This window comes from Ambystoma mexicanum, chromosome 3p (assembly GCF_040938575.1).
Source record: "Ambystoma mexicanum isolate Mex_15411 chromosome 3p, UKY_AmexF1_1, whole genome shotgun sequence".
NCBI lineage: Eukaryota > Metazoa > Chordata > Amphibia > Caudata > Ambystomatidae > Ambystoma > Ambystoma mexicanum.
In genome coordinates, this window is record NC_090925.1 from 907754390 (window position 1) to 907775817 (window position 21428).

General features: G+C 47.7%; 1 protein-coding gene across 12 annotated transcripts in view; it reads left to right on the forward strand.

Annotated features, from left to right (window-relative positions):
- The window catches only part of ATXN2L (ataxin 2 like), a 1584242-nt gene that overhangs the window by 1385154 nt on the left and 177660 nt on the right, over positions 1-21428 (forward strand). The gene's annotated exons all lie outside the window — the stretch shown is intronic.

Here is a 21428-nt window from a genome sequence, read left to right on the forward strand (position 1 = left end):
GACTGGGTCGACTGCCAGTCGCTCACGTCGAAAGCCTTGCGGGAGCGCAAGAAGTAGTTATTGGTAGGTAAGGTGTCCAAGCCCCGGAAGTCGAGGTCTGCGGGGCTTTCGACGGACGACTCGAGGGGTGACTCTCCGCGTCGTCGGAAGTCCAGTGGGTCTCGGTCCCGGAGTCGGTCTCGCCACTCCTCTGCCTCTTCAAGGCACTCCCGGAAGTTCCATCATCGGTCGCCTTCCTGATCCGAGGACTCCACCCATCAGCGGGTCGCTTACCCCATCAAGCATGCGACACCGGAGGAATGGACTTCCTTCGGGAAGAACATTTTGGCGATTCTCGAACGCAGGGCACTGGTCCGTCCGTGCCTCCGAGTGGGGTCGGTCGTGATCAGCCGAGAGCCGCCGCCGCTCGCACGCCTTCGGGCTCGGGTGGTCGTCATGATTCGCGGGAAAGGTCCCGCTCGGACAAGGGGAATCGTTCTCAGCATGCCCGGTCCAGGTCCCGGTCCTCGACGCACTCGAGACAGCGTTAACCTGTGAAGTCTTTGAGGAAGACATTGACGCCTGTGGCGCCGAGGTCGTCGACGGACACTCTCGAGGCTCCGCCTCTGAGGAAGTCGACGGCACCCAGGATGTCGAGGGACACGCTCGGGGCTCTGCCTTCGTGGCCTGTGTCGACGCCGTCGATGCTGTCGGTGCCGATTCTCGACGCCAGCGCTGATTCACTCGACGCCCTCAACGCCTTTCGAGGCTGTGTCGACAGGGGTACCCCGTGGCTCAGAGGAACCACCTAGAAAGGCTCTGGCCAAGGTCAAGCATGGCTTTGGTTCCAGTTCTGTGCCACCATCTGGAGTTCATTTCAGAGGTGGATGAGAGCTCTGATGATGGCGTGGTGCCTGACTAGATTCTCTCGGGCCATAGCCAGTTTGAGGACCTGAGGCAGTCCTTACATGATGCTAGTGGGCGTAATGGAGGTGTTGCATTCGACCAGGCGGCCGGTGACAAAGTCTGTGCCGTTGGAATAAAATCTGCGACTGGTGCAGAGAGAAGAATATTAATGCTTTTCAGTGTTCAACCCTGGATGTTCTATCCTTTTTTGCTTTCTTTAGCCCACGAGTGTCTTCAGGTGGGGACCATTTAAAGATTACCAACAGTGCTCTCTATCTTTAAGCGCTAATCCGAAGAGTGCTCTTACTTTAAGATTACTTTGGTTACTCAATTTCTAAAAGGGCTCACAAATGTGTGCCCGAGTGTTAGGGAGAATTCTCAGAAATGTGCTAATTCCCTCCACCTTAGAGACCCCTAGCAACTTTGCTGGATTTTTGTCCATCTAGGTCGAGCTTATTCGATATTTTAGTAGGTGTCCTCATTTCTAAGTATCCTGGGTCTGTAGTAGTGAGGCTCTTTATCTTTTACCATCTCTCGGGAGGGTTCCCAAATTGCCAGAAACTAAGTTATCTCCCAGCTTGCAGTGCACAGATCTTCTCCATTGCCAAGATTCCCCATATTTTTATCCACCACCACGCTATAATTGGGCCCTGTACTATTTTCCATCCCTGGGCCAGAGTCAGTCTTGCAGCCGAGAGCAGGTGCGTGATTAGGATGGCCTTTGTCCCCTTGCCGCATATGTTTTCGGTTACCACTCCCAGCAAGACGACTTTCGGGTCGTATGGCACCGTGATTCCTGTCATTGCCTTTGTGTCCCAGGACCTCTTTCCAGAATATCTCTGCTTTAGGGCAGGTCCACCCCATATGGTATAAGTCCCCTTTTCGCCCACATTCCCTCCAGCAAAGGGGAGTATTTAGAGTTTATCTTATGCAGTCTGGTGGGGGGCATATACCATCAATAACAAACCTTGTAGGCCGATTCTTTAATTGCCGTGCATCTAGAGCTTTTATGTGCTCTTGCCCATATCCTCCCCCATTCCTCCACTGTAATATTATCCCCTAGGTCCTTTTCCCAGCTCGTTATGTACTGCAGGACATCTTCTGGGAGGGCCCTTTCCCGTAGTTTGTAGAGCCTTCAGATTCCTTTCCTAGTTGAGCCCTCCTGTAATGTTAATTTGACGCCTAGCGGGTCTGTTAATGGCTCTTTTGACAGACTGGTGTGTGATCCAGTGTCTTAGCTGGGCATATCTGTATCTTTCACTTTCCCAAATATGACATTTTTGTTTGCATTCCTTAAAGGAGAGTGGCTCTCCATCCGGGACATGTCAGACAAGGTCAGCGTTTTGGCTGCTACCCAACCTTCCCAGAATTTTACCTGAAGTCCCGGGGTAAATTCGGGGTATTATGCTATTGGGGAGTGTGGACCCAGTCCGCGTTGGATTTTCCTCTTTCTTAACTCCTCATCCCAACTATTGAGCGCCTCTGTAGTGCTTTCTAGCAGTTTTCCCCTTACCTGCCGTTTGTGTGGCGGAAGGGTGCATAGTGTTTTTTAGCGGGAGCGTAGTGACCTCCTGTTTTATTTGGACTCAGCCCAGATTGGTGTCTTGAGCCGCCCAGTATATCATCAGTGTTATATGTGCTGCCCAGATGTATCTCTGTATGTCTGGTAATCCTAGGCCTCCGAGAAATGGGGGTCTTGTCATAACTTTCTTCAGAATTCTGGGCCTTTTACCTTTCCACACAAAGGTGAAATAGCTACCTGCAGAGTTTTAGAGACTCGGAGCGGGATCCTCACTGGGAGGGCGGTGACGACGTACAGCATACGGGGGGAGTAGGGTCATTTTCACCGCTCTTATTCAGACAAACCAAGAGAGCTCCTGGTTATCCCACCTACGCAGGTCTTCCTGCAGTTGTTTCCATAGGGGTTTAATGTTTACCTCGTATAGATCCCTAATTTTCCCAGTTAAGCGGACACCCAAGTATTCTAGGGATTCCTTTTCCCAGGATAGTGGGAGTGACCTTTCTAGTTCCGAGATCTCTCCTTGTTCTTCTGTTATATTCAGGGCCTTTGGTTTCCCATAGTTTATGTGGAACCCTGAGACACCCGTGAGCTCTTGCAGTTTCTGTATTACCATTGGCAATGTGTCCGGGTATTTGACATGAACAGCATCCGATCATCTGCGTATAGTGCTATTTTATGTTTGGTTTCCCTGCATTTCACCCCTTCGATGTTTCTATCTTGTCTGATTTGGGCTGCAAATGGCTCCATTGCCATGGCAAATGTTAACAGGGACAGGGGCAGCCTTGTCTAGTGCCGCTCTCTATCCTGATCTGCCCAGAGCTTAGCCCGTTGACCAACAGATTCATCGATGGAATCTGGAAATTTGCTAGTACCATATTGCTAAAATGTGGCCCACACCCAAACTTCTCTAGTACCAACTTCAGATGCCCCCAATCCAGGCTGTCAAATGCTTTCCTGGCGTCTAACTCCGCCAAAGAGAAGCGTTGACCTGTTCGGGTGCCTACCTCTATGATTAAGGCCCGTCTCACATTATCCTGGGTATTTCTACCTGTGATAAACCCAGTTTGGTCTGGATGTATAATTTGAGGGAGGACTTTCCCTAGTCTAGTTGCCACAATCTTAGCGTAGAGCTTAGCTTTCGAATTCAACAGTGCTATGGGTCGATATTTAGCACAATCTAAGAGGTCCCGCCCTGGTTTTGATGTTAATGGGGTCAACGATCTACCGATGTCTGGTTTGCCTGTGCCTTCACTTCTGATAACATTGAAGAGTTTTACTAATGGCGCCAATAGTTGTGTGTGGAATGTTTTATAGAATTTCTCTTTTTACCTCCCCCCCCCCCCCCCACCCACCACCCGCCACCCGCTCCCTCTTGTACATTGCTGCGTGCGAGATGAATTCCCACCCGGATGACTGCCTTTCCTGCATCCCAAACAGTTTTAAAATCCATCTCTTCCTTATCATTTTCCTTAAAGTAGTTAAGAATCGTCTCTTCTATGTTCGCTCTGAGCGCTATGTCTTTTAGGAAGAACTTGTTAAGCGTCCAACGCTTTGTTTTATTCATTTTAACCTTCCCCATATCCATGTGAATTATAACTGGCGCATGGTCAGTCAGATATTGGACCCCTATATCCACCTTCGTTACTTGTGGGATCAATGTAGCAGATACCAGGATCATATCGATCCTGGAATACCCCCGATGGACTGCTGAGAAATGTGTGTACTCCCTTTCGAGGGGATTGGGTCCTCCGACGTATTCCATATCTATGACATGTAATCACCACAGCTGTGCTGATTACATGTCCTAGATATGGAATACGTCGTCGGACCATCCCATCGAAAGAACGTTACCAGGTAAGAGAGTAACTTGTTCTTCTTTTTCGTGGAAGAACCTCCAGGTCTCGATCACCCCCAGATACCGGAAGAGTTTGCCTAATGCCTGCCTATTCCTCCCGTCTGCAGTTGTTGCTGGCCGATTTCTATCTATTGACGGATCCATGACGCAATTAAAATCCCCTCCTATTATTGTTTGCCCTACGCACCACCCGGTAAATTTATTCAAGAACCCCCCCCCCCCCCCACCTCCCTCCGAATGTATTTGTCCTGATTGTCGTTAGGTACATGTAATGCAATGATAGTGTATTTCTGCCCTCTGATCCAGCCCTTGAGGCCTATGAACCTCCCCTCCGGGTCAGTAAGCATTTGATCTTTCTGGAACCCCAGCTCTGTGCTCAATAAGATTACCACCCCCTTCGCTTTCTTCCCTCCTGAGGCAAAATATTGTTGTGGGAAGAGTCATTAGGCCACTCGTTTTTTTCGTCCACTGGGAGGATCCCCACTGACACCTTAAGTTCTTTGCGCAGCGTTTCACTGGGGAATTTAATCCCTGCACATTCAGGGATACTATTACTGCTTCACCCATTGCGCATGACCTGTGGAGTCTGTTGACACTGCTTGTTATCCCTAGTCTCCCTAGTCTCCTGTATGTGTTCCCTTGATGGGTTGTTGCTTCCCATATTCCAACCTTGAACTCGGAACCTTAATGACCTTTGCCCCAATCTACAGTTAACCCTTCTTCCTGTTCTTCCCCCACTTCTGTGTATTCTATCAAAGTGGATCTCCTCCGGCGGGGTATCTTTGAGGAGACTTCTGAAGCATTGTTGTAATGTGGAGCGCAAGTCCACGTCCTGTACTGTTTCTGCTAGGCCTTTGATCCTAATATTTGATCTTCGGGATCTATTTTCTAAATCTTCAGTCTGTATTTCCAGGTTAGTTGTCTCTCTGACCACTTGTTCTAACAGGATGCTATTTTGCTTAGAATCGTCTGCCACACAGGAGAGGCCGTTTTCGACCGTGTCCACTCTCTCCCCAAGTTCGTTAACCTCTTTCCTAATGTCCTGTAAGGCCACCTTCAGCTCCTCCTTCAGTTGGCCCAGTTGATGCTGGAATTTGGTCATCATTCTCGTTTCCATGCCTTTGAGGCGTGTCAGCAATTCTTCCTTTTCTGAAAAATGATGCAACCTATTGACAATCTCAAAGCGAGCTCATAAGTGTAAGTTAATTTGTGATTTTATGGTGAGAGAACTGTGGCTGCATGGTAGTACTGCATTGAGGTTACCCAATGCTGAAAAAGATGAGAGCAAAATTTAGTGTATTACCTTGTAATTGCGCCTACAGTTATCAAAAAGGTTGATTGATATTTGGGTAGTAAGGCAGAGACCATAAAACTGTAAATTCTTGTTTATTCAGATATATTTGTTGTCTTCACAGTTCAGATATATTGTTATCTTCACAATAGATATCTATTTTGTGGTACTTGTATTCATACGAGTCCATACATGTGAGTCCTTTGATGTCCTTATTTGGGATTTTGATCACAATTCAGATATGTTATTACCTTCACAATAGATGTCTGATTGTAGTGCCCTTATTCATGAGAGTCCTATTGATGTCCTTCTTTGGGTTTTGATTTTTAAGGGTCTTTTGATCAGTCCTTCAACAAACTTATAAGTCCTTAGTCCGTTGTGAGATGAGATTCCTGATTATGGATTTGTTTTCACAACCTTTTCTTAAGGAAGTATATTGTTTACTTTGCAATAGATATCTATTCTCCGTAGAGTTTGTTTGGTCTCTCTATGGATTTTGTAGCTCCCTTGAGCAGATAGTAGCATACAAAGTAGATATTGCTGTTGCTTAGGGTTGTTGCTTCCTCGTATTATTTGTTCCCTTGTTTGTTTCCTCGTATTGTTTATTCCCTCGTGGATTTTGTAGCTCCCTTGAACAGATAGCATTAAAAGTAGATATTGCTGTTGCTTAGGGTTGTTTGTTACCTTGTACTATTGTTCCCTTGTTAGTTTCCTCGTATTGTTTGTTCCCTCGACACGTGTTTCCCCAGTATATGTATGCTGGTTCCTCAGGATGGTTTAGGGGGATGGACCACTTGTGTGAGCCGATTTATATACTCTATAAACGAAAAATGGAGAAAGAAAGATGGAGAGAACCAGTAAGTGGAAATAAAGCGAGAGGAAAAATAGGCACATTATTGTGCTCCGCTTGCAGATTACCAGATAAGGTTTTATGGAGATTTCAGATTTACAAATGGCTGAACAGTATTGGTTTCAAGGCTATCTAATTCAAGCACGATAATACAGGGTATAAAGATTTATTTTTGAAGTCATTGGTATTCCTTTTGATCGACTATTTAATGGTGTATGCCCAGCATTTAGGTTGCCTGACATAAGTTCCTATTGCGAAACAATATTTAGGATTAAACGCATTGTTGAGCATTAGCGTGTTACTCATTATTACTGAGCTTGGTTGACTCATTGATTGACTCAATGTGTTCTATTGGATGTTTCGAAAGGAAATGAAGAGCCAGTGGGGATGTCATATCCTTATTTTTTTGTTTCGGATATGTTCTGATATCCAGGTTTTAAGTTTGCGAATTGTGCTGCCTATATATATTTTGTGGCATGGGCATGTGATGCCATAAACAACATATTTACTGTTGCAGTTAATGAAATTTTGAATATAGGCATCTTTGCCATTCGGCAGTTTGAAGGATTTTTTGGCATCCTCTGGGTGTTGGCAGATGCTGCAGGATCCACATTTGAAATTCCCTTGTAGTTTAGCTTGATTCCAAAGTTGTTGGAGGCCAGGTTGCTTGTTGCGATATTGAAAGTGATAGGGACAAAGTTTGTTTTTAAGGTTCAGCGCTCTCCTTAAAGCAAGGTTTGGTTGGTCTGTTAGATGGTCCATGAGATCTTCATCTGCTTTGAGGATATTCCAGTGAGTTTCTGAGATTCACTGTTGTAGGTGGTTATAAACCTTGGGAGGTTAGTTTTTGATTCTTGGACGATAGTTTTATTTTGGAGGAGTTCTGTTCTGGGTCTCAAAAGTGTTTTTTGGCGGGCCTTTTTGAGCAAACGTACGTTGTAGCCTCTTGTTTTGAACTTAGATTCTGACATAGACCTATGTTTGGTGAATTCCAATTCTGGTGTGCAGTTGCGTTTGATTCTAAGGTATTCTCCAAGTGGAATATTGTTGATGATGTGCTGGGGGTGATTGCTGTATGCATGCAGGATGCTGTTACCTGCTGTGGGTTTAACATAGTGTTGTTTGAATGGTATTGTTTTCTACATAGAGTTCAAGGTCCAGGAATTCTTTCTTGTCTGAAGTCATGACCGCTTGCGCCACAGCGTTTTCGGTGTTACCTTGCCGAGACGCAGGTATGGGACTCTTCCCCCAACAGTTTATTTTTCCAACGCTTCTCTATCTGGGTTTCTAGGCGTGTATGTACTCCTTTAGCTTTCCTTGGAGCACCTCTAGATTTTACAACTGGCATCAGAATCTTCAGGGTTGGGCCGGCACTGCAGTCGTGCTGAGTCCTACCTATGCGCTCGGGTGTTTTCTTGCTTGTGTTGGGGCAACAAAAGATTCCCCTCTTTTCCTTTTCCGTCAAAGTTTGGCAGTATTTAGATCGGTGTCCAGGTTCCCCTCGCGGCAGGGGGAATTACCTCTCACTCTCGGGTATGGGCAATTGTCCACTACTTCGTTTCTGTGGCAGGCTGTGACGCTCCAGCTTCGTAGCTGCCTTGTTGGACTAGTTGGTGATTTTCAATCGCCCTCAGGTGCTAGACAGAAATGTTTTCCACTGCCCTATGTCCCAGGAGAAGGGATGGCTACGAGATTAGTACTGCCAAGTATTGAAGACCTCCAGGGTGCCACTGCGGTTGAAGGTCCAGTATCCCTGTATTTTGGAGTGTTCAGCTTTCGTTGGTGCTTCCTGCACTTTCAGGGTACTGGATTTCTGCCAGTGTTTTTCTTCCAGGCTGTGTGAGTGGTATGTTTTGACTAGCACCTCTGTGAGGGCTGGTGTTCTCTCTATGGGCAGTGGGAGCCCTTTTGTCACTTCTAGAGTGGCAGGGGTCTACTGCTCCAGCCCCGCTCCCACTAGGAGGATTCCCTTGCTATGCCTCCCCCCGCCACCTCTTTCAGCCCGTTTCAGACCGTTTAAAACATTTCTCCCATGAGTTCGCTGGGACTCCGGGCATCCGCCTCCCCTTCTATCCTGCATTCATGTGTTTGTGTGTCTCTCCCCACCTCTCGAGGGCTGCGTACTTGTTGCTGACTCTCCACGTTTCAGGGCGAGCGCGAGGCCCGGCTGAGTCGGCTGCGGCTCCTCCCCCTTTGCTGTAGTATGGGTGCAGATGCCCGCCGATCCTCTGCGCCTCTCGGGTTGGGGACTCGTCTTACCCCCACACTCGGTGGCGGGCCGGCTGCCTTGGGGCCCGGTTGTCAGGGGTGGAGGGGGTTCTCATGCCGCCCAGTCTTCCCTCTAGAATTGGTCTGTGTGTCTGGACGCAGCCCAGAGCGCAGCGTCTTCCGTGCCTTCTCGCCTTGTATCTGCTTCACGGTCAGAGTTCTCCGGACCGGCTTTGCTTCATTTTTCACTGCCCGTATTCCGACCTCGATTTTCAGAGTCAGGGCTTTTTAAAAGCTGCTTTTTCTACCTTTTGAAAGTTCCTGCTCGGACTGAGAGCTGAGGAGCACGACTTCTCTACAGCACAGCCATCTTGGAATCCCTCTCTCATGTAGTTTAATGTGATTTTGAACACTGTTTCTTTTGGTTGTGGAGTCTGACAAACTCCAAAGGCGGCATCTTTTACATTTTGTCACACAGCACCTTCAGTGCAGTGACACAGGGAAGTCTTTCAGATTTCCCAAAGGTTTGAATACCTTCTTTTGGTTAAACTACTGTTTCGAAGAGCAGTAAAGTGAAATTGACTTTACTTACATTGTAACTTTCTAGAACCAGCTACACTATCTTACAATAGGGTGCTGGAGGGGTTACCTAGTATCCCCTTTGTCTAGCTTCTCATGTAACATTTTTTATATTACCCTTTTCTCACTGAATGGCTGGTGGCAGTGGTTTCGTTTTAACTACCATGGTGTGCATTTACCATGGGCTGAGTTCGCAGCTACAGTAAAGCACCCAAGGTTGCCATTTTTGTCAAAATGGCCCGGTCTTCTTTTTTCGCCATTTCTTTGTGGGAAGGTTCTTCTTGAGATTTACTCTGTGTGCCAAACCAGGTTTGGTCCCATTGTTCACTTTGCCTTTGGCAGGATTCACGAGTATCTCCAGGGTATCTGGGGTAGGCAGGAACTGAGGGAGGTGCCCGAAACTCCCTGTGCTTTGTCTCCTAGGAGACCCAAATGCACTCTGTGGTTATTGGCCGGCTGACTGTCCAGCAAGGACAGCCACCCTGCTGGGTGACTGACAGCTTGGCTGGAATGAATTACTTTCAGCCGTCATTGCTAAAATGGTCCCCGGTCTTCGTTTTTCACCACGTCTTTGTGCAAAGTTCCTTCTTGAGATGTACTCTGCGCCCCAAACCAGGATTGGTCCCTTTGTTCGTTTTGTCTTTGGCGGGATTCACGAGTGAAACCTGCCTCTGGCTCCAGGGTGTCTGGCAGGGCAGGAAGCGAGGGAGGTGCCCGAAACTCCATGTGCTTAGTCTCCTAGGGGACAGGAATGCACGCTTAGGTGATTGGCCGGCTGGCTGTCTGGCAAGGACAGCCACCCTACTGGATGACTGACAGCTAGGCTGGAATGAATGGGAGAAACCTGAATAAAAGGCACGGCTTTTTGGATTGGAAGGCAGTCGACCACTATACGAAGGAATCCGAAGAAGAACTTGAAGAGGACGCCTGCTGCAACTCCTGGACCGTTAGTTGCCCTGTGAAGCCCTGCTGCTGTGCTGAAACTCAAATTGCGTTTCGAATAGAAGAGCCCTGCAAGGACGACTTCTCCTCTTGAGTTGGTTGGACCAATCCACTCCAAAGTAAGCCGCCTGGCCATCCTCGCGGAGCTGGTTGAAATTCCACTGTGGTTGCTGCTGGAACTAAATAGCCAGGGAGAGGAACACCAAATGGTATTCATTGCTTTTAAGCTGGCCAAGAGTTCCAGGAAGATACTCGGGACTCCCAGGAAGCAGGTCTGACCGAGCCTGAGCCACCTCAACAGAGTGCTGGACCCCAGATGCAAGGACAGTCCATCTCGACGTCCAGGAACTGCAGTGTTGCTATTTGCGGTAGACACTGGGAGCTGAAACACTGAAGTGCCACTTGTTTGAAGATTGCCGGTTGCGGTCGGTGACCGTCCCATTGTAGTGCAGGAGTCCCTAGACGTCCTCCCTCTTGTGCCCACGACTGAGGCCCACGAACACCAGGATCTGCAGAGCTGCTACAGGACTACAGTAACTGAAGTTATCTGCTGCCCTTTTTCTTCAACCTAAAGGTACTCTACAGTCTAAGAGAACCTACCTCTTGTTGTGTAACTGTTGGTGACACGTTGTTGCTCTGTAGAGTTGCTGATAGCTTCTTGACTTCATAAGTCTAAACATCTTGTGGCCCTCCTTTTGAATTCTTCTTTTCTACAAAGACTTCTAAAACATTATGCAAGACTTTACCTTACCTGCAAGAAGTGCTTCAGCTCACCTAGACTTTTGTCCAATTGACTTTGGCGTAGCCTGGCTCACTGAATGACTTCTTCACTCTGACATGTTTTGTCTTCCTTCGAGGAACAGGGTTGACTAACTTTGCATTGGGGGTTACCGAAAGTACTTAACTGCTTCAGAATATTTGTGTGATCCCTTTTTCTGTTATAATAACCTATTTATTTGCCAAACTCTTCAGTCTGATTCTAAATGCAAACCATGTCCAGTGTCCTACTTAATAAAGTCAACTGAGAAGTGTCTATGTGCCATCCCAAAAGGGTACTTACTGATTTAGAAATATTATACGTGTGGATTTTGGAGTGTATTTGTTAGTATTATATTGCCCCCTTCTGAACAAGACTTGCTCGAAGTGACTGTTAAATACATTAATTGTTTAATCAAGAAACCTTTTGTGTAAGAGTTTATTTGAATACTTGTCACACTGAATCTGTGCAACTCCCCTACAGCTCACATGGACCCCTCTTGAGATGAGACCGACTGCTCAACAAGCTACCAACCTGTGTAGTACAGACTTATACCAAAGGGTGGGTTCATATTGCCAGGAGGTCATGGTTGTTGTAGTGCACCCAAAGGGTACTGCATATAATCTTGTCTAACAATTGTCATGCAGACCACTGAGATGATAGATGATATGCTTATTGGTGAGAAGCTATGGTTATGACCAGCTCACCAGCACCTGGAAGTCCAGCCTGCATGCTGCTAACATAGGTGGAAAATTACTGACTGATGCAAGAGTGCCAACCACTTGTAGGGGTCCGTGTAATTAAGGGCCTTATAATTTGTTAAACCAATGGGACGTTGTGTATTTGGTGACGTTCATAATGACCTGGTTGAGAGAAGGGCTTATTTGCCCAATCTGATAAGGAGCCTATCACTCTCTTAGACTAGTAAGGAACGCATAACTAGATGTTCCCTCTAAGCCTATCTCATTTGCCACTAGGTTTTTGTAGTTTACCACGAAGGATGACGTTAGCAAATACGTAGGTTGACGTCCGTTATAACGAGTTTTTGCTATAAATGTTTTTTATAGAATTTATTGCTACCATGCTGTGAGACGTCCGTTGATGTCAGTTGTACTCCCTGTTTTAGATAATTGACATTAAAACAGTCAACTATTGATGTTTGAGTATCTTCTGCATCCCCATTCATCTCAAGTATTCCTACCTCATCTTAAAGGGCTGGGTCGACTGTCCGGGTTCACATGGTAGCAGAGAGATGATGGTTTAAAAATCCATCAACATAGTAAGCTTTGGGGTCCCGGCAATATCTGATGTCTTCTGTCGTTCGGCTGAAAGGACGAGAAGCTCCCTGTAGATAGCGGAAATCATTTTAAAAAAATAAGGCTTGCAAGCGTAGGTGAGATGGGCCCCTTTTTATAGGCAGAATCCCCTCCCGACTTCTACAGGAAGCTGAACGGAAAGCGAAGATTGAAGCGGCTGATAAGGAGGGGACGATCCAGAGAGTCGGAAGTCGAAAAAGCGAATGGTGAGTAAAAACTGAGTGAGGTGGCAAAATTGTGAATGGGCAGTGTTAGGCAAGATTGTATGCAGTACCGTTTGGGTGCACTACAGCAACCCTGACCTCCTGGCAATAGGAACCCAATCTTTGGTATAAGTCTGTACTATACAGGTTGGTAGCGGGATTGAGCAGCCAAGCTTATCTCAAGAGGTGTCAATGTGAGCTGTAGCGGAGTTCCACAGAGATTCACAGTGACAAGAATTCAAATAAATTCTTACACACAAGGTTTCTAATGGGTTGTGTCCTCCAACGTATTCCACATCTTTGACCTGTAACGTCCACATCTTGTTAATTCAGAACTTTCTCGCCAGAGGGCGTCCTGCGTCAGTGGTGTCGGGTCGATGTCCCTCGAGGGCGACATCACCGGATGTTATAAATAGGACGCACAGCGCCCGTAGTCTCAGTTCTATTTTTTCCGTAAATGTGTTTGCTTCGAGAACTCGTCACACCTTGTGAATATGTCTTCTTCTACCCCTCCGACTCGCGCTCTGGCTTTAAAACTTGCCGTGACTGCAAGTCTAAGATGCCGATTACGGACCTGCACCGCATTTGTTTGTGGTGTCAGGGCAAGAGTCATGACACTGACGACTGTTCGAAATGCCAGTCGCTGACTGCTAAGGCCTTGCAGGAGCATAAGGGGAAGTTACAGGTAGGTAGGGGGGGGTTCTAAACCCAGTAAGTCCCGTAAAGCTGCTAAGGGGATGTCCACCGACGATTCGAGGGGTGACTCTCCTCATCGGAAGGAGTCCTGGGGATCTCGACCCCAGAGTGGTTCCCGCCATTCGTCCTCGGCGCGATACTCATCGGTACCATTCGAGGTCCGGTTCGGACAAAGTTCAGTTTGATCGCCAGAGACGTGCTGCATCCAGGTCTTAGTCTCTGGCGAAAACGCAGATTTCTGGTAAGGGCTCGAGGCCAGCGTCTACTCCGTCGGCACAGTGTCGGTCGAATACGGATGTCAAAGCTTTTCCTTCACACCAGCCCTCAGCGCCGTTGTCTGTGCTGAAACCATCTGCGCCCTCAACGCCTTCGGGGCATTTTGGTCGGAATTTGCAGATGGAGGTCTCTGGTACTGTGGATCCTCCAAGGAAGGCTACTTCCAAGTCTGTGACGCCTGTTAAGGATTCCAGACCCTCTTCTGTCCTGAGGCAGGAGTGCTTTCTTCCTCTGGATAATATCTATGAGGATGAGGAGAGGTCAGAGTTGGAATTTGACCCGATTGAGCCTGAGGTGGCTCCGGTCTTTTCCTGGGACAGTCAGTTGGAAGAGTTACGTCAATCTCTTCATGTCGCCAGTGGCTTGAACACTTCTCCTGAGGTGGTGTTTGATTTATTTATAGAGCGCTTTACACGAAGGCGCTGGTTAGCCAGGCTTGGGGCTCATGCAGAGTCCCCTTATAGGAGACTGATGGCTAGGGTCACTGAGTATCCTGGTTGGTCTAATCCACCGAAAGCATTTGTTCCGGATGACTTAACAGATATTTTGGATCAAGGTCTGTCCTCTGACTCTGTTACTTTTTCATTTGACGTTGCAGAAAAGGGTGGCAGCTGCTTAGACACCGGAATCTCTTCTGGCAGTTAACAAGTCATTAACTAAAAAATACTGCCCTTCCAGTAGCGACCGCAGCTACCTTTCCTCTCACCCCACTCTCGAGAGTTTGGTGGTTCAGGCGGCTACGGCCACCTCGAGGCAGGCGGCGTACCCTACCATCCCTCCTGATAGGGACGACAAACGCTTCGAAGGTTGGGCATGCAAGGTTTTTTATGTGGGGAGTATGGCGCTGAAGTCGGCCAGCTCCACTTGTGCCTTAGCAAGAATTTCACACACTCTGTGGAATTGTTTCCCTAACAGCTGAGCATATTCCCAAGGAGGAAGAAAGGGATGGGTTCCTTGCTCTCGTGCAAAATGGCAAGGATGCTATGTGTGTATCCCTTCAGTTGGGATTGGACATGGCCGACATCGTTAGCCGATCCATGGCTGCGAGCACCAATATACGCAGATTTGCGTGGTTGCGGAAGTTGGGTTTTGCTCCGGATGTACAACCCTGTCTTCTGAACATGCCCTTTGATGGCGTGCATTTGTTTGGCAGCAAGGCTGGCGAGAGCCTTGAGAGGTTGCAGACCTCAAAAGCTGTGGCTAAATCTTTGAGCATTTGAGCACTTTGAGGTTGACGCAGCTGTGCGTCAACCTCCGCCTTTTCGTCCTAGGGGACAGGAGTGTAGGGTATGTTCCTTTTTGTTTCTACTCCTCTTTTGGTAGGACGCAAGGAGCCACAAGTCAAAGGGGTCAACGTAAAAGCACCTGTGGTGGTCAGGGAAATAGAGGTGCCAAAGCCGCTCAGGCAGCAGCCTCTTTGCCTTCAGGCGCCGTCGCAGCCGCTCCAAAACAACTGAGGCCATGTTCCATTGTTCGCCGGTTGGGGGCAGACTGTCTCAGCATCTCGAAGAATGGCGAGCTATTACTTCATATGTGTGGGTTCTGGATACAGTAGCCCACGGCTACTGCCTTCACTTCCTAAAGCGGCCTCACGACAATCCACCGGGCACTGTCTCTTTGAAGCTTCTGGATCCGCTCCTTGTGCAGGAAATCTTGACCCTGCTGGCGAAAGGCGCTATAGAAATGGTGCCTGTAGCGGAGAGGAACAAGGGATGGTATTCCCCATATTTTTTGATTCCAAAGAAAAACAGGGGATTGAGACCCATCTTGGACTTGGGTTGGGTGAACAAACTCCTCAGGAAGGACAAGTTCAAGATGGTCACTCTCTCAGGTCCTCCAGGCTCCTCAACTTCAGGATTGATTGGTGTCTCTGGACCTACAGGATGCTTACTTTCATGCGCCGATTCATCAAAAGCACAGAAGTACCTGAGGTTTGCGGCTGGCAGCTCGCACTTTCGGGTCCTGCCATTCGGCTTGACCTCTGCCCGAGGGTCTTCACCAAGCTAATGGTGGTGGTGGCTGCGTATCTCAGGTGAGGGGGGGATTCATGTCTACCCCTACCTGGACTGGCTGTGCACGTTCTCCCGAGCAAGCAATGGATCTCAGTCTCACCTGCCGCTCTCTCCACAAGCTGGGATTCTCTCTCAATTTCAAGAGGTTGCATCTGACACCTTCACAAACGCTCCAGTACATTGTGGCTGTGTTGGACACCTCCTTGGAAGTGCTCGCCTCCCAAGGTGAGGGCTCATCACATTGTGCAGATGGTGGACAAATTTCAACATGCCCAGTGTCTCCCGGCTTTCGAATTCTTAAGGTTGCTCGGCCTCATGGCATCCTGCATTTTTCTGGTGCCAGAGGCCAGACTGAGGATGAGATCCCTGCAATGGGTCCTCAAGATGCAGTGGTCACAATTCTCAGGCAAGATGTTGGATCCCTGTCTCGCAGGATCTTCTGTGGTTGGCCAACGATGGAAACCTGATGAAGGGGGAGCCGTTTTGGCAACCATGGCCAGAGGTGACAGTAGTAACGGACGCTTCCCTCACAAGAGAGGGAGCTCATGCCGACGATCTGACCGCCAGCGGTCGCTTGTCTCCGTCAGAGTCCAAACTCCACATCAACCTGTTAAAGCTGAGGGCCATCAGGCTGGCCCTGAAGGCTTTGCTGCCGTCTGTGTGGGGGAAGACTGTCCTGATCATGACAGACAACACAGTGGCCATGCAAAAAAGGGGGGATAGGGTCACTCCCGTTGTGCAGAGAGGCGATGCAGCTCTGGTTCTGGGTAATCCAGCAGGGAATAGCACTCTCGGCAATACATCTGGCTGGAGATGAGAATGTGGCAGTGGACGCTCTGAGCAGGCAGAGCACGGTCTCTGACGAGTGGGAGTTGGCTCAGGAAGTCCTTCTGGAGATCTTTGCCCTTTGGGGAACCCCACAAGTGGATCTCTTTGCGACCAGTGCCAACAGGAAGTGCGAGAGATTCTGTTCAAGGCAATTTCCTCTGAGAGGAGCCTTGGGAGACGCATTCGTTGTGGATTGGTCATTCCCACTTCTGTGCGCGTTTCCTCCAGTCCCCGTCATTCCTCAGGTGTTGAGCAGGTTGTGGAGGTTCGGATCCCACATGATCCTCGTTGCTCCGGATTCTGCGTGGTACCCGGACCTTCTAGAAATGTCCATCTGCCCTCCACGCCGTCTTCCCTACCGAGAGGAATCTCTCCCTCTCTCAGGGCAGGGGGCTCTCCATCCAGAGGTCAAGACTCTGAACCTTCACGCTTGGTTTAAGGATTGGGACCTCCCTGAAGACGTGATGGAGGTGTTGCTCTCGGCCAGGAGGCCGGCAACAAAGTCTCTGTGCCGTTGGAGAAAGTTCTGCGACTGGTGCAGAGTTCAGAATGTGGATCCTTTTGAATGCGACATTCCCATGGTTTTGTCTTTTTTGCTTTCTTTGGCCCACAGGGGCTTGCAAGTGGGGACCATTAAAAGTTACCTGGCGGCGCTGTCCATATTTAAGCGCTCGTCTGAAGAGTGTTCCTATTTTAAGATTCCTTTAATTTCGCAGTTTTTGAAAGGGCTCACTAATGTGTTCCCTCTGTCACCTTTTTTGGTGCCAGGTTGGGATTTGAACCTTGTTAAGTTTCTTATGGGTGCTTCGTTTGAGCCTTTACATTCTTGCCCTTTGAGGCTGTTAACTCTGAAAACTGTGTTTTTAGTTGCGGTTACTTCCGCTCGCAGAGTGAGTTACAGGCACTTTCAGTTAAGCCACCCTTCGCTGTGTTTCACAAGGACAGGGTTGTCCTTAGAGTTCGTCGTCCTTTTCTTCCGAAGGTGGTTTCGGAATTTCATTTGAGCTTGAAGGTTGTTCTTCCGGCGTTCTATCCTCCTCCACATCCTGGTAAGGAAGAGGAGAGGCTCCATAGGTTTGATCCTAGGAGAGCGTTGAGCTTTTATATCTCGCGCATGTCCCGGGTCAGAGTGGACGATCAACTTTTCATTGGTCACGCTGGAAAGCGTTTGGGACAAGCTGTGACGATCTTGAAACACAAGGGTGTTCCTGAACAAACTCAAGTAAAGGTATCATTTACATCAGCTATGAGTATTTATTCAACTGATAGCCTAGACAGCACAATACGTCAAATTGTCAGTGTTTGATTTTCTGGTATCTCACCAATCAAAGTGACCCTATAAGAAGGGAATAGGTACACTCATTTAAAAATAAAATTTCTGTTGTTTTATTGTCCACAGCCCTAAATCTCAGCATATTTTTTGCTACCTCCTCAAATGGATCCCGAGAATAAGACTGTTGCAGTGACATTAGATACCGAAAAGGCATTTGACTTCATCTCCTGAAGGTTCATGTATGCCATCCTCCAGAAGATGGGATTTGGCCAGGGATTTATCCGAAGTATACAGATACTATACCACAACCCCACAGCCAGAGTCAGGACTAACATGACCCTCTCTGCCAGCTTTGGACTACAAAGAGGTACGAGACAAGGCTGTCCCCTCTCTCCGCTTATATTTGCGCTTACCATAGAGGGAATGGCGGCATTCTTGCAGACCAAACATGCAGAGGGAAAAGCATCATGGGGAAGCCTCAGTTCATCTCGCTATACGCTGATGATACTATGTTGTACATCGGAGACCCAGATACACACCTCCCCCCCGATAATGCAAGATATCGCTGAATTTACAAAATATTCTGGATACAAGATTAATCAACTCAAATCCGAAATAATGCCACTAACCAAATCTGCCTCACAATCAGAGGCCACTATCCAGTTTAGCTACCTACTACAGCCCGATACTTGGAGATCATCCTGGCAACGGACAAGAACAAGCTGTACTCCAACAACTATGGTCCGTTTCTAACAAGGCTTGAAACTAAACTGAACCTCTGGGAGAAACTACCGCTATCCATGTATGGCTGAATATCCTTATTAAAAATGGTGATCGTCCCCAAGTTATTATACCTCTTCAGTGGGATTCCCATTTGGCCGGGTCGGAAATTCTTCGAAGCTCTACAGAGGCGCCGTGTACATTTTGTGTAAGGAGGAACTACACCCAGGATTAGCTGGACTAAGATGTGCGAACACTAGGACACAGGGGGCTTGGCAGCGCCAGACTACCTTTTATACTATTATGCAGCCCAAGCCCAGTTTGCCAGATATTGGTCCCATGACTCAGAACAATATGCGCACATACATGCTGAAGTGTTTGCAGCGGCACCGAAGAACATCCAGGGTATGAGGTTCACCAAAGTAAAGGACGTGAGGATGTGGGCGGATCCAGTGACCTCCACGGTTTGCGCATGGATGCAGATCCTGAGAAGAGTCCAATGCGATGTACCGTACTGGCCACATACCCGGACCTGGAACCGACCATGGACAGTACCCTGCAAAACCGATGGGACTCAGACCGCGTTGCCAAATTGGGCGATCTCTTTCCGGAAGGCTGCTTTATCGCGATTGGTGAAGTTCAGGACAGAATAGGTACCGGCCTGATCCCGACACTACAATACCAATGCCTAAAAGCTGCCTGCAGAGCGATTTGGCAGTCGTTCCCGGAGGAATCGCCAGTACACAAGTTTCTCGCAGACATCCTAACACCAACAAGACTCAAGAGAGTCATCTCCGAAATATACAAGAAGGTACAAGCTCACACCCCCTCTGCCAATACGATTAGATCCAAATGGGAGAAAGACCTTGGTATTGATTGATGAGCAACAATGGACTCGCTATTGTAGATACACTAAAACCATCTCCCTCAATGCCAACTTCCGCCTCATCCAATTCAAAATCCTAAACCAGCTACGTATTAACCCAAAAAAGACTGCCAAGTTCGACCCATCCCAACAAGCGGCATGCCCTAAATGGCGGGCGCAAACCATATGTATTGGCACTGCCCACCGATCCGCCAATTCTGGGAATACGTGGCGGAGACAATGAGCGATATACTGGACACCCACATCCCGGCGATCCCGCTCAAATATTTACTAGGGGACATTGGAAAAGTCTCAATGAAAGCCCGTAGACTGTTTGCAGTGGCGGGAGCCAAGAGACAATTACTTCTGAAATGGAAGTCTAGGACTCCCCCCTCCCCCTCCCACCGACCCAAACATTGCTTCAAAACCTAATTCTCACGCAAGAAAACGAGATCTAATACGTGCAGGGCATACAAACCCAAGCCAGATCTAAAGATATCTGGGCCCTACTTAGAGCATACCTACACACATTGATGGACAGTTCGGAGGAAGAGGGGGGTTAATCAGAAACAATCAATAAATACTATGTGTAACGTGAAATACTGTTATGCTTAAATGCTGAATTGAGTAAGAATATGTGTCTCCCAAATGTTTGTTTGAAATGATATGTTTGATTTGTCAATTGCCATGCCAGCAGTAAAAGTTTTTTTTTTTTTTTTTTAAAAGTTACCTGGCGACGCTCTCTATTTTCAAGCGCTCATTTGAAGAATGCTCTTATATTAAGATTCCGTTGATTTCCCAATTTGTAAAAGGGCTCACTTATGTGTTCCCGCCATCCCCGTTTCAGGTGCTGGTTTGGGATCTGAATTTGGCCTTGAAATTCCTGATGGGTGCTCCATTTGAACCTTTGCACTCTTGTCCTTTGAGACTGTTGTCTTTCAAGGCGGTTTTCTTGGTTGCGGTAACATCAGCTCTGAGTGAGTGAATTTCAGGCACTTTCCTCTAAGCCACCCTTTACGGTGTTCCACAAGGATAGGGTTGTACTGATGGTACGTCCATCCTTTCTACCTAAGGTAGTGTCTGAGTTTCATCTGAGCCAGAATGTGGTACTTCCTGCTTTCTGTCCTCCCCTCATCCTGGTAAGTAAGGAGAGTGACTCCATAGGTTGGACCCTACGAGAGCTCTGAGCTTTTATATTTCTATGATGTCCAGGGTCAGAGTGTACAGTCAACTCTGTGGGGTATGCTGTCCACCAATTGGGCCACGCTGTTAACAAACAGACCTTGTCCAGGTGGATTATCCTCACCATTACTGAATGTTACAGATTGGCGGGCAAGGACCCTCCTGACGGGTTGCGAGCTCATTTCATTGGGGGCGTGGCTACTTCCACAGCCCTGCAGCGGGGAGTTCCTATTAGGAATATTTGTGACGCAGCAACATGGGCTTCTATCCACACCTTTGTCAAACATTACACCCTGGATACGCTCCATGGTCAAGATATGGCCTTTGGTAAAGCCGTTCTTTATTCAGCCATCTGATTGGGTATTATACAATATTTTCCCTCCTCCATTTTCTGGTACTGCTTTGGGAGTCTGTCAAAGATGTGGAATACATTGGAGGACACAATCTATTCGAAGAAAGTTTCTTACCAACTGGTAACGTTCTTTCGACTGGATGTTCCTCCAACGTATTCCACATCGCCCTCCCAGTCTGCCCCTCTAGAGAATTTAATATGCTATTGCAGCTTACGTTCCCTCAAGGCTATGTGCAGTCAAGCAGGCATTGTCTATGAGCATGTCACACGTTAAGGAGGAAAAAACATAAACTAAAGCCACAGGCGCTGTGCGTCCTATTTATAACATCCAGTGACGTCACCCTCGACTGAGGCCTTCGGGGGACATCGACTCGACGCAGGACGCCCTCTGCCGAACAATTTCCAAAGTAACACAGCTGTGGACATTACATCTCAAAGATGTGGAATACGTTGGAGGATTTCAGTCTAAACCATCCAGTCGAAAGAACGTTACCAGTTGGTAAGTAACTTGTTCTTCTTGATTAAACAATTATTCATTTATTTAACCATCAGTTTAAATAAGCCTTCTTCAGAATGGGGCAATATAATAGTAACACACAAATACACTCCAAAATACACATTCTTAATATTTCTACATCAGTAAATACCCTTTTTGGATGGCACACAGACATTTCCTACACCCTCAGGTGACTTTACTAACTAGGACACGGTTGACACTAGTATATCACTGTTAGCATTTAGAATCAGGCTTAAGAGTTTGTCAAAGAGAGAGGTTAATAGGATAAAACAGCAGATCTGACAAATATTCTGAAAGCA